The sequence below is a fragment of the Schistocerca nitens genome, chromosome 10 (genome assembly GCF_023898315.1).
Source record: "Schistocerca nitens isolate TAMUIC-IGC-003100 chromosome 10, iqSchNite1.1, whole genome shotgun sequence".
In the NCBI taxonomy this organism is placed as follows: Eukaryota; Metazoa; Arthropoda; class Insecta; order Orthoptera; family Acrididae; genus Schistocerca; species Schistocerca nitens.
The window spans coordinates 4,992,560-5,005,078 of record NC_064623.1 but is presented as its reverse complement, the minus strand read 5'-3'; the positions used below and the strand labels follow the sequence as shown (position 1 = coordinate 5,005,078).

Here is a 12,519-nt window from a genome sequence, read left to right as displayed (position 1 = left end):
GTTGAAATTAACAGTACAGATAGTGTGCAAAAATCAGCAGAGTCCTCTAACTGCGGAGTTATCAAGAATGGTATCCCACAAGGTTCAGTCTTGGGTCCCCTATTGTTCTTAATATATATCAACGACTTGCCACTCTATATTCATAAAGATGCAAAGCTAGTTCTTTTTCCTGATGATACAAGTATAGTAATCACACCCAACAACGAAGAATAAGCTTAGGAAATTGTAAATAACGTCTTTTAGAAAATTATTAAGTGGTTCCCTGCAAATGGACTCTCACTAAATTTTGAGAAAACAGTTTTTTCAGTTCTGTACAGTAAATGGCATAACACCATTGGTAGATATAGACTATGAAGAGAAGTCTGTTGCTAAGGCAGAATACTAAAAATGATCGATGATCTGTTGAAACAGTTAGGTTCAGCTACTTATGCTATTATGGTTATTGCAAATTTTAGTGATAAACGTACCAGTAAATTAGCCTACTACACCTGTTTTCATTCACTGATTTCATATGGCATCATATCTTGGGGCAGTTCGTCATTAAAAAAAGAAAGTATTCATTGCACAAAAGCGTGTAATCAGAATAATAGCTGGAGCACGCCCAAGATCACCTTGCAGACATTTGTTTAAGGAACTCGGGATATTCACAGTACCTTTGCAATACATATATTCACTTATGAAATTTGTCATTAATACCCTATCCCAGTTCAAGTGCATAGATACAATACTAGAAGAAAAAAATAATTTTCACTACTCTGGATTACATCTCAATTTGGCACAGAAAGGGGTGAATAATGCTGCCATAAAAATCTTTGGTCATTTGACAAATAGTTTTAAAAGTCTGACAGATACCAACGATCATTTAAAAGCAAATTAAAAGAATTCCTGGATGAGAACTCCTTCTACTCAATAGATGAATTCTTAGATATGAAGTAGTGACTGCAAAAAAAAAAGGAAAATGAAGAAAAGAAAAAATTAACTAAGTATTTTGTGTAAAGAAATCTTAGGGAGAACTTGGCTTGAAACAAAAATAACCAATAGCATTTCAGGGTAGCGATATCCGATAGCATTGCTTCGTTTGGAACGGGCCGTGGTTTGGACATTTTTATCTTTGGAAAGTTTACACATGCAGTTTTGTCGACAAATACGTAGTTAATGGAATTAAGTGTATTTTGCCCTTACTCTTACTTTGTGCTGTGGAGTGTGTCTGTGTAAGCAATTAAATTTTCGTTGTGTCCAACATGATTTTTCAGTGCCATGTGTGCGATAAGGTCTATCCTAGAAAAAGGAAATTTGAATAGACACTTGTTAGAGGTTCATGGACTGCAAATAGAGCAGAAAAATTGTTTGTGTGCTTCCTGTGCAATGAAAGAAATACTTCTGAAAAGTGTCTCTTTGAACATTAACAGTCGGCACATGAAATAGATGTGAAACGTAAAATATTACATTTTTGCATTGTTGACGAATTTCAGAAGTGGAAGGAGGAAACGAAACATTTCACAAGTACAGTTGTGAAATCGTCAAAAAGCTATTGCCAAACAGATATTTTGTCTTCTTCTCCTAAGTAATTATACAACTAAAAGACCGTCGGTGCAAGAAAAACAGGTATTCACTGAATATGCATATTTTGTTGCTCGTAAAAACAGTTGTCAACACGTTTCACCTAGCCACATGTAAAAACGGTAACTATCGTACTAATATAAGGAATTTCGCAGTAACTACGTTAACTGTATCTATACATGTGTAAAGGCAATATGACAAGACTTTTTAATGCTTTATTTCAGTTATAAATGAGAAAAACAATAACTATCTCAAAAGATTTGTGCGTATGCAGTCTATTTTATTGAAGATAACATGTAAACATCAAAGATAAAAATGTCCACGCCAGGTGCATCTGAAGCGAAGCAATCCTATTGGCTCTAACTACCTTGAAATGCTATTGGTTAGACTCGTTTCGAGCCAAGCTGTTCGCAACGCCAAGTCATCATTACGAAATGTCGTATTCATGATCTATGGAACAAGGATTAATGTATGTATGTCAGAAGTATTAGGTTCGTATGAGCAGTTGCCAGCGGGCTCGTGCGCATGCGCAGAGCTGAATTCACATATGAGCAGCGCCTTCCTCCCGCTTCTGGCTACTTGGAGCGTGGCTGTTTGGTGTACGAGCAGTAGCAGCAAGTAGCCAGAAGCTACCCGGAAAAATTTTCCTGGCGCGCCCAAGTTGCCAGATTCGCGCATGCGCAGAGCAAGCTGAGTTATAGTGGGGGGGTCCTTCCTCACATGACCCGTGGCTGTGTCTTCGTTTACAGCTCCCACGTCACATGAAAACAAAACAGATTTCTGTGGCTGGGAGCCATCAAGTGAATTAATATACATTCTCATAACCATGAAAGACCAAAATAAGTTAGTAGTTTCAATTTTCTGATTTTATATTATTTCCAGGTTATTAGTAATCAACCATTAATGGTTCAAATGGCTCTGAGCACTATGGGACTCAACTGCTGAGGTCATTAGTCCCCTAGAACTTAGAACTAGTTAAACCTAACTAACCTAAGGACATCACAAACATCCATGCCCGAGGCAGGATTCGAACCTGCGACCGTAGCGGTCTTGCGGTTCCAGACTGCAGCGCCTTTAACCGCACGGCCACTTCGGCCGGCCAACCATTAATGTCTTAATGAAGCTATTTCTGTCTGTTTTATAGAGAAATTTGCTTCAGTTAATTTTTTTTTTCCGCTGAGGCAGTTAGTTTATTTGAAACGAAACGAAGTGTTTCATTCCGCGCTATTGGCTACTTTCAACCTCGTTCAATTTAAAGTGCAAATTTTCATTTTCTGGGACGAATGACGTTATACCATAATAAAGACCCAAATATGAGAATACAGTACTGGACCTCTTAGAAAATTTGTATCACGAGAACCACATGAAAAGCTGAATATCAGGAACTTCCGCGTGCATCTGGACATAGAAATGTGCAATTAGAGCGGAATGAAGCATTTAGTATAGTTTATGGAATTCCGATGCTGCTGGAGTAGTCTCTGATGTCCTGTTCCTTGTATGACACTGTAAGACCTCTTAATGCTATATACGTACCAACATACGTAAACATTGACTTGAAGCTAAGTAGGCAAATTTGGTCAGTGGTTTTGAACTAAATATTTTGTTTCAAATATAATGACAGCTGTAGCAGAATTTTATAGATCTGCCTTCTGTGAAAGTGTTTTTCGATCACAAGGCACTTGTCTCGGACTTCCTCTGGGCCTGAAGTTATTTCTTAATTTGTGTTTACGTCGTAAATTTATAGAATGCCATTCTATGCTAAATTTTAGACTGGCAGCATACCATGTTTTATCGTTTTAACTCCCCACATGGCTTCATATTTATTCCTAGAGTAGAATATAAACTGTCAGTTGTACAGTTTATTTGCCTCATAGACAACCATGTTAATTTTTTCACATTTTGAAATAGTCATGTAATTTATTGTCCTTCATTCCGGTGTAAGCTATACAAGAAACTCTCTCTTTTTTGTTGCAAGTAATTTGTATTCCATCCTAGTAGCTTTTTGCAGTGATGTGTAGATGTAAACGTGTTGGAAATGCTACATAACATTGCAGAGCACGAATTAAAAAAAAAAAAAAATCTGTCAAAAATTTTATGGTACTTCGAGCTGTGGAGTCTAGTTTTGAAGTGAATCAAAAGCCAAGAACTGCTTCCTTATTTGCATCCTTTATCTGTGTGGGATATGATAAAACAATTGCTGTAAGTACAATTCAGTATATCCTCTCAACAACATGCCGCACGGGCGGCACGGCTACACATGGTCACGTGATGCCCCACCAGAAATACGACGAAAAGCGTATGAGCAGAGCAAGCACCAAGCACGGGCTGCCTACGTCATCGTAGCTGCGCATGCGCAGTACAGCCTGTTGTCTGGCGCATTCTGGTAACTGCTCAAACGAACCTATTGTAAACATGTATCCAGTTCATATCTTTGAGGAATCTCCTAAAATTGTCAAATTTTGATTGATTTATTACCCTCCTGTACTCAAATTTAATAGATTTTTTTTATCCTTGTATGTTTGAACAATTAACACAAGATGCTGCATATCATGATCAGATAGCCCATTTACTATTGGATCTATGATATTTCTTTATCTCTAGATTTGTCTACAAAGATATTATCAGTAGCAGTTGCAAACGTCACAGTTGGAATGGAGCTGAATGTCAGTGCTTTATTCACTGACCGAGATTTTAAATAAATCCACATTAAAATCACAATCAACCACTATTTCCTTGTCTTTTATTATGAGATGGGACAACAGAGCTTCCAGATTTTTTATATAAAGGATGGATACCAACTCCTCCAGGTAAAACTTGACGTCACCGTGACGGAACGGAACGGAACGGCGAATGTGAATGCTGCCATTTGAAATGCGTTGTGCAATGTTTTGATGGGCCGGGACGTGACGCCCAGTGTGAATTGGCCTTAATCAACATAACTGGCCAATAAATGTAGGATCCCTCGCGTAAAGGTGATGATTGCCGAAGCAACAGGGAGTATGATAACCACACAAAGACTATATGAAGTGTTCGCGCGTCGAAAGCAGGAGCAAGGATCAAGGTAATTTCTGTTCTGGTTGCAACTGCATAACATTAACAATTGGATGTGTAGGTTTCCTACACTGTCATGATTGCGGAAGACCTTTGGTCTGTGTGTGGAGTGCTAAGCACGTGTAGGTGTTGTTTATAGTAGACAAGTAGAGGTTATAGAGCATTAATATTTTAAAAACGCTTTTTGTTGGAACTACCTCATATAACAGACGGCAAAGAACTCTGCTAGTGCATTTTAACAGTTAATCTTGTCGATTCTTTTCAACAAACGAAATGGTCGAAGAAATGAGAGCAAGGGTTGAAAATTCATTTAGGGATCTTAGCAATGAGATTGATAGGTCTCATATGCGAAAAATGCAAGCCGCAATGCATCGATGTGCAGCGAAATGTTGTGAAAATGATGCGGCCACAATCGAAGGTGTCCAGAAATGTGTTGATGACTGTGCCGCTCCTTTGACGAGTGCAGGGAAGTTTGTGACAAGTGAGTTCGACAGCATACAGAATAGACTTCAGCGATGTATCATGGATTGCAATGACCAAGTAAGGGACAAAATGGGGCCGAATCCGACACAAGAGGAAGTTCAGCGGTACACTGCAGATTTTGAAAAATGTGCTATGAAATGTGTGGATAATATCGAGAAAGTAATTCCAATAACAAGGAAGAAGATAAAATCGGCTCTTGATGAATCGCTGAAACGTATGAACCTGTAAATGCCAGTGATTATTAGTTTCAGCGAACAGCTGTACAGTGGTGTTGTAAGCAAGCCAAAGTCATGTGACCCGTGGCTGGCAAGAACTTGAATCTTTTAGTACTTTTGGTGTAACGGACCAGCCTTGCTGATCAGATTATGTATCTGAATGTCTGTTGTAATAAAACTCGTTACGTTTACTGTTGAAATTATGAAAGTTGCTGTGTTTATCCGCTTTTTCCAACAGGGTCAGTCCACATAACTTCAGTAGAAAAGGTTTTTAAAAAGAAAGTGAAGAGCACTTTCCCGAATTCTATGGCGATAGACGTCCGAGTGTATTAAGAAAAAAAAGTGTCGTCTCCAAAACATTAAAACTTGACCATTTTCCGTACATAACTAAGGCCCATGACTAAACATTTGTGTGTAAACGACTAAGGCACTAGATTACAAAAGTTCGACATTTACGATATTGTACATTTGAGAGTATTAATGCGAATAATGAACAGCTTTGAACTCTTTAATTTTTTTCCTACCACAGTATAAAGAAAAATTTATTATTATTGTAAGTGGAGTTACATATCGTTGCGAAATAACAGGATAACACAAAAATATTGTTGAAAATTTTACGTGCCGTAACATGTTTTACAAGCTCGCAGTTTGTTTTCTTGAGCAAATCCTGCCCTGTATAGTTTTTATCATTTTAGAAGTATTGTCTGATGACCTTTTAAAACACGTTGGTTTTAGTTATTGCTTTCAGTTTGTTAGGTAATTAATTGTACTGTTAAGACTGTCTGGTAGACTTTTTTTTTATTATATGTGACTTAAGAATTAAATCTCTTATCCTGTGATCTGGAGTAGAGCTGTAAGTGTAACATATACTAATATCTCTTAATTTGCACAATAGTTTGGTAGATAAGTCTATACTTAGATGGTGTTTAAATTTAGAACAATTCAAAGAGATTTTTACAGTGCACTCAATTATCGTATGAAACAATGATACTAATTCTAATGTTCAGTTGTAATTCATATCACTTTTTACTATAGAATGTAAATGGCGGCCACCTTTTGTGCCCTCAGGCCCAAAAATAGCATACCATAGCTAAGGACCGAGTGTACATAGGGCTACTATGTAGCTAATTAAATACAAGGCACTCATTGTTGTATACTATTGATGGGACTCTAGCGCTTAACATACTGATGACATACTCTGTATGCTTATTTACTTCAACTGACAATCAGTCTCCATCCATAAAGATTTTGCGTTGTACGATCTGTGGAATTGTTATCTGCGTTTAATGTAACAGTTCACATTCCATATTCAAACTGAAGTTTTTGCAGTTTGATATCTTTATATTCAGTATTACTCATTTGCCATTTGTAAACATCTCAGTCAATTTCATCTGCTTTCTTTACCAGGATTTCTGATGTTTTATCGATAATGACAATGCTGCTATTTCCAAGAGAATTTCATCCCCATTTTTAACATTGTCTGGAAGATTACAGTATTATGAAAAGTATGGTCATCATATAGCGGAGATTCTGAGTCGCAGACAATTATATTGTGTGGAAAATTGTAGCTGTATGTCAAAAACAATAACATACTTATTCATCCATGCGGTATCTGTCTTCATAATGTAGGATTTGCAACATAATACAATGAAAATAAATATCTCAAAACTCTACAAACATACTGTACATATAAATGTGCTTTAAGAAAATAGGACACATGGTTAGCTATGGCTTTCACGAAGAAATGATCCTGGCGTTTGGCTGTAAACGTAAATCAGGTTGGTGGGATAGAGAAAAGCTCCATTCTAATGAATATAAGGTCAGCTTCATTATGGCTGCGCTGCGTCTTTCAGGTGACCCCTGTTGTACGATGTTTCATACTAACAGTTTTCCTTTTTATCACTGCACACATCAAGGACCCCTGCTAATAACTGTGAAACCATGAAGTTGCTGCTATGCCCCTTGCACTGTCTCCATTCGATCCAGAAAACTGACAAAATGCACTATAGATCTGGGCATATCATTTTCTTGTAAAAGCATTACATCGTTGTGATGTGACAAGGTGGTGTAGATATCCCTTTTCATTATTAACCACTACTTTGAATCCTCCAAGTAATATTTAATAGTGTATTATATATTAATTGTAATGAATGTTTTAACAATATTTTTTACACATCCTTTGGCAATTTATTGTACAGTTTTATTTCCTAATAGTGTGTGCAGTTAAGAGTTTTTTTGTTTTTCCTTAGTGAATGTAAGTCCTAAAGCTCATGGTCTATGATTATGCATCGAACTGTTAGTGCAATATTTCATAGTGTTTTTCACTGATATGCATAGCAGACTGTTAGATGTAGACTACTCACTTGGTGTAGTAAGAATACCTAGTTTTCTAAACAGCGTTGCAATGTGCCTGTTTACTAGTTCTCGTTTTTATAGCCCATTTCTGCAGCGTAAAAGGTAAATCCATGTTGTGTGCCTTCATTCCCCAGAAAAGACTCCAATACCTATGAATTAAATATATGTAAGAAAAGCATGTCAGAGGAACACCTGTGATTATATATTTCTTGTCTGACAATTGTTTTACTAAAAATTTGTTGTCATCAGATGTGTGAACTCTCTCTACCTTCTGCACTCTGTTTATAATGTAAGAGTGAAACCACTTATTTGCTGGTTCTCTTACACGTAGTGCTTCTAGCTTGGTTTGTAATTTTTAACAATCATCATTGTCAAGGGCCTTGGACACCCAAAAAATATGGCTGTGTCACAATCATCCTTGTTAAGAGCCTCAAGTACCACTATTGTAAACTCTGTAATGGTTGACATTGTACTTTTCTCATTCTGGAAACCAGATTGTGCTCCATTAAAAAGGATTTATTTGTTCCTGTCACTCATTAGTCTATTATGATTGATTCAGTTATCTTTGAGAATGTAGACAGTAATGAAACTGGCCTGTGGTCTTCAATACCTGCCACATTACCTTTCTTTTCAAAGGCATTACAACTGTGTGCTTTAGGTACTCTGTAAAAATACATGAACACCTTCATAATTGGGGCTGGAACCGTATTTATACCTGCTGACTTCTAATTTTTTTTGATTTCTATAATGTCATCCTGACTTAAGCTCTCTCATGAGGAACAACGTCATTTTAGTTGCTGTGTATGTCATTGTTAGTGTTACATGTGTTTTAGGAAGATTTATGTGCAGGTCCTCTGCAGTAGCAGAGAAAAATTCATTTACAAAATGTGGCAATTCTTGGGGATTTTCAATTATTCTGCTCCCATTCTTGATTTGTCTGTTACTCTAACTACTTGTGTGTGTTTTCCAGTTTCTTGTCTTATGGCATCCCGTGCTGCTTTATTTTTATTCTCCACATTTCATATTATTTTGTCATTGAATAAATTTTTTTTTTTTTTTTGCGGCAGTACCCTCGTGTATATATCTTATATCTTTTATAGTAATCTAGGAACTGTAGGTTACTGTAATGCTCTTGTAAAGAATTTTGAAATTTAAGTGTTTAGGAGGGCTTTCAAATACCCACAGTTATCCATTTTCCTTAGCTGCTGCTGTAGAAGTGACTACTTTTGGAAATGCCTCCTCGAATATTAATTTAAATGATATGCAGAATTTAGAGAACTTTGCACCCACATTGCTTTCATTACAGACATCATTTCAGGTTTGACTTGCCAGTGTCCTAGAAAAAGTGAGTTTAATGGTCTGAGAAGATCTTTATGTAGACCTGCAGTTTTGCTGGTCTAATAAGTCTGTCTTTGACTTTATAATCTGACAGTAATGATCAGAAAGGGCAAGATCTGTTATAAATACTATACAATATTCTCTGTTGGTGTTATAGGTACATGGTATAAGACTGATACTGAGATTTTTGATACCCTAGTAGCAGTATTTACCATCGGTGTCATGCCAAAAGTGCTTAAAACATTTACGAAGTTATTACTAATTTCACCCTCAACATCTTTGTTAGTACTTATGGCTCCACATAATGTAAAGTTAGTTTTGGTGGCTCAGACTTTTTCCATGACCTCAGTTAATTTGTTAGGAAGGTTCCACATTACCACTATACACACAGAATAATTAACTTATTATGAATGTATAGCTATATTAGTTCAATGGCCACCAATTCAAAATGTTTATCTACACTGATTGTGATCAGATCACATTTGGCTTTAAAATGTGCACCACTTCACGTATAAATACACAGTCCCTCACCCTTTACATGTACATGCATACTCTATAAGCCACTGTATGGTGTGTGGGGAAGGGTACCATTCCTAGTCATTTCCTTTCCTGTTCCACTTGCAAATAGAGCAAGGGAAAAACGACTGTCTATATACCTCCGAATGAGCCCTAACTTCTCATCTATTATCTTTGTGGTCCTTACATGTAATGTTTATTGGCATCAGTAGAATTGTTCTGCAGTCAGTCAGTCAGTTCTCTAAATTTTCTCAATAGCGTTTTTAAAGAATGTCGCCTTCCTCCAGGCATTTCCATTTGAGTTTCTGAAGCATCTCCATAACACTTGCATTCTGTTCTATCCTACTGATAGCAAATCTAGCAGGCTTGAATTGCTTTGATGTCTTCCTCTATTCTGTCCCGATACGGATCCCAGACATTCTATCAGTACTCACGAGTAGATCACAATAGTGTCCTACGTGTGGTCTCCTGTACAGATGAACCACACTTTCCCAAAATTCTTCCAATAAACTGACATTGAGCATTCGCCTTCCCTACCACAATCCTCACTTGCTCGTTGCATTTCATGTCACTTTGCAGTGTTACACCCAGATGTTTAAACAATGTGACTATGCCAGGCAGGACGCTACTAATGCTGTATGTGAACATTATGTGTTTTTCTTCCTACTCATCCACATTAACTTATATTTTTCTACATTTATAGCTAGCTACCATTCCTCGCACTAACTAGAAATTTTGTATAAGTCATCTTGTATCCTCCTACAGTCACTCAACTTCGACACCTTCCCAAACATCACATCAAACAACCGCAGATTGCTGCCCATCCTGTCCACCACATCATTTATGTATATAGATTCCTTACTGTGCCCTTGTTTGTGATGAACACTCATCATTGAGGACAACATACTGGATTCTATTACTTAAGGTAGTTCTACAGTAGTAATTTGTACATTCATGTGACCATAGCACAATATGCTGTGTTTCAGTAACTATACACCAGTGCTCTGAAATTCTTACGGCTCTGCTTTTCAAACAATATAATTAAACTACACTGTAGGTGTGTGTTATTTTTAACGAACTGTACATTTTGATGAAAAATCGATAAGTCTGAGTAAATTGCTGCAGGGTTTGTGCAGTTTGGTATGACACATCCTATCTATGTACACTACGTAGAAATCTCCAAACTGGTTGGGATACTTTCGAGGGAAAGGAGCCTGTTATCACGGTTTATACTACAAAAAGTGCAGTCCTGCTATCCATTACAACAGGTATTTGATCCTATGTGGCCCCACGGCGACCTGCTATATTAACAGTAATGAATTCCACCATTGTCGTCAGGTGCTACATTGAGGAAATTCTGTATTAATATATATGAAATTTTTGCTAAAAAGTTTGCTTCATTTGATGCCTGTACTCTCTGTGCCCTCTGTGATATGTTTTCCAGATTATATCAGAACCGTTCATTTACTACTACTCGTAAACCTAGTAATTTTAGTTTCTTTGGTATTATTTTATGGTCAACAGTGTCAGTGACCTTGTATAGTTCTAAAAATTTATCAGTTTTGCAGGTCTTGTTTTCTAGTGTGTGGAGTACCATTGGCGTAAACTTTGCTATGCTTGAGTCTGTGCTTCTACTAAGTACACAGGCTGCCACTTTTTCTATGCCTGCTGACTGTAAAAAGAAATTTTGTCTGTTTTCTCAACTTCAAGTTCTGCAGTGGGAATCACATTATTCTATTTAGTGCACAATTTTTTTTTACAGAAGCTACATCCCTGTCTGTTGCCATAAAACAATTTGTTGGTTTTTATTAATATACGCAAGCACACTATGCACTTTCCCTCATGCTTACACAGTTCTTAAAAATGAAAATGGATTAGAAATTTTCCAAAAACTTTGCAGAGCGAGAGAGAGAAAGAGTGTGTGTGTGTGTGTGTGTGTGTGTGTGTGTGTGTGTGTGTGTGTGTGTGTGTGTGTGTGAACTGCCATTTAAAACTGAAGAAATTGCAGAATGGAATTGAAGGAGATTGCTTCTGAATAAGTCTAAAGAACATGAGATTAATGATCATTTCAAAAGTAGCACTGGGCAATAGTGTCAAGCGGAAGGGAATACAATAGAAGACAAATGGTAGCTTTGAGAGATAAAGTAGTGAAGGCAACAGGGGATCAAAAAGACAAGGTCCAGTAGAAATCCTTTATTTTAAGAGACACTTTGAATTTAATTATGAAAAGAGAAATATATAAAAATGTACCTGGTAAAGGGAATACATGTATTTAAATTATTGTAGTGATAGGAACTGCAAAATGGCAAAGCAGGATTGGCCTAGAGGAAAAAAGCAAAGCTGTATAAGTGTGCATGACTGATGGAATAATGGATGTTGCCTACAGGAGAACTAGAGGGACCTTTGGAGAACAAAAATCAGCTATAAGTATATCAAGAGCCCAGATGACAAACCAGACTAAGCAAAGAAGGCTTAAAAGCAGAAGAAATACATGGAATGGCTTTAAAAAGGAAAAGAGACTCGAAGACAATGTTTTTTTTTTAGGGGAGGGGGGAGGGTCAGAAGAAGTAAATGAAGATTGGAAAGGAGACGTGATTCTGTAAGAATAAGTTAACAGCACTGGATAAGTTATAGCATTTGTTGATCCAGAGGAAGTTTTGTCAACTGGAATACACTCGTTCAAATTCTGTAGTTCACATGTACGAAATACGGAGATGAAGGATTATCCACAACTTGTGCAGAAACTAAACTGCAGCTATGAGTCAAAGGACCTAAAAGGAAGGAAATATTTGAGAAGGGGATTAGGCAGTTAAGGGATGAGTAGTAAAAACACACAGACACAGAGAGAGAGAGAGAGGGGGGGGGGGGGGGGAGAGTAGTGGAAAAGGAGAGAAGTAGAGGGGAGGGAGGAAGAGAGAGAGAGAGACTAGTGGATGTGTTGGTGGAAGAGAAGGTTGTATGGTGCTGGAATAGGAGTAGGAAAGGGGATAGGGACTAGTGA

At 37.2% G+C, this 12,519-nt stretch overlaps 1 long non-coding RNA gene across 1 annotated transcript in view; it reads left to right on the top strand.

Moving 5' to 3' along the window:
• The first annotated feature begins 4,462 nt into the window (after positions 1-4,462).
• Positions 4,463-12,519, top strand: part of LOC126210439 (uncharacterized) — a 123,982-nt gene continuing 115,925 nt past the window's right edge. Inside the window, exon 1 of the long non-coding RNA XR_007540675.1 lies at positions 4,463-4,621. This is a non-coding gene — a long non-coding RNA (uncharacterized LOC126210439). The remainder of the gene's footprint in view (positions 4,622-12,519) is intronic.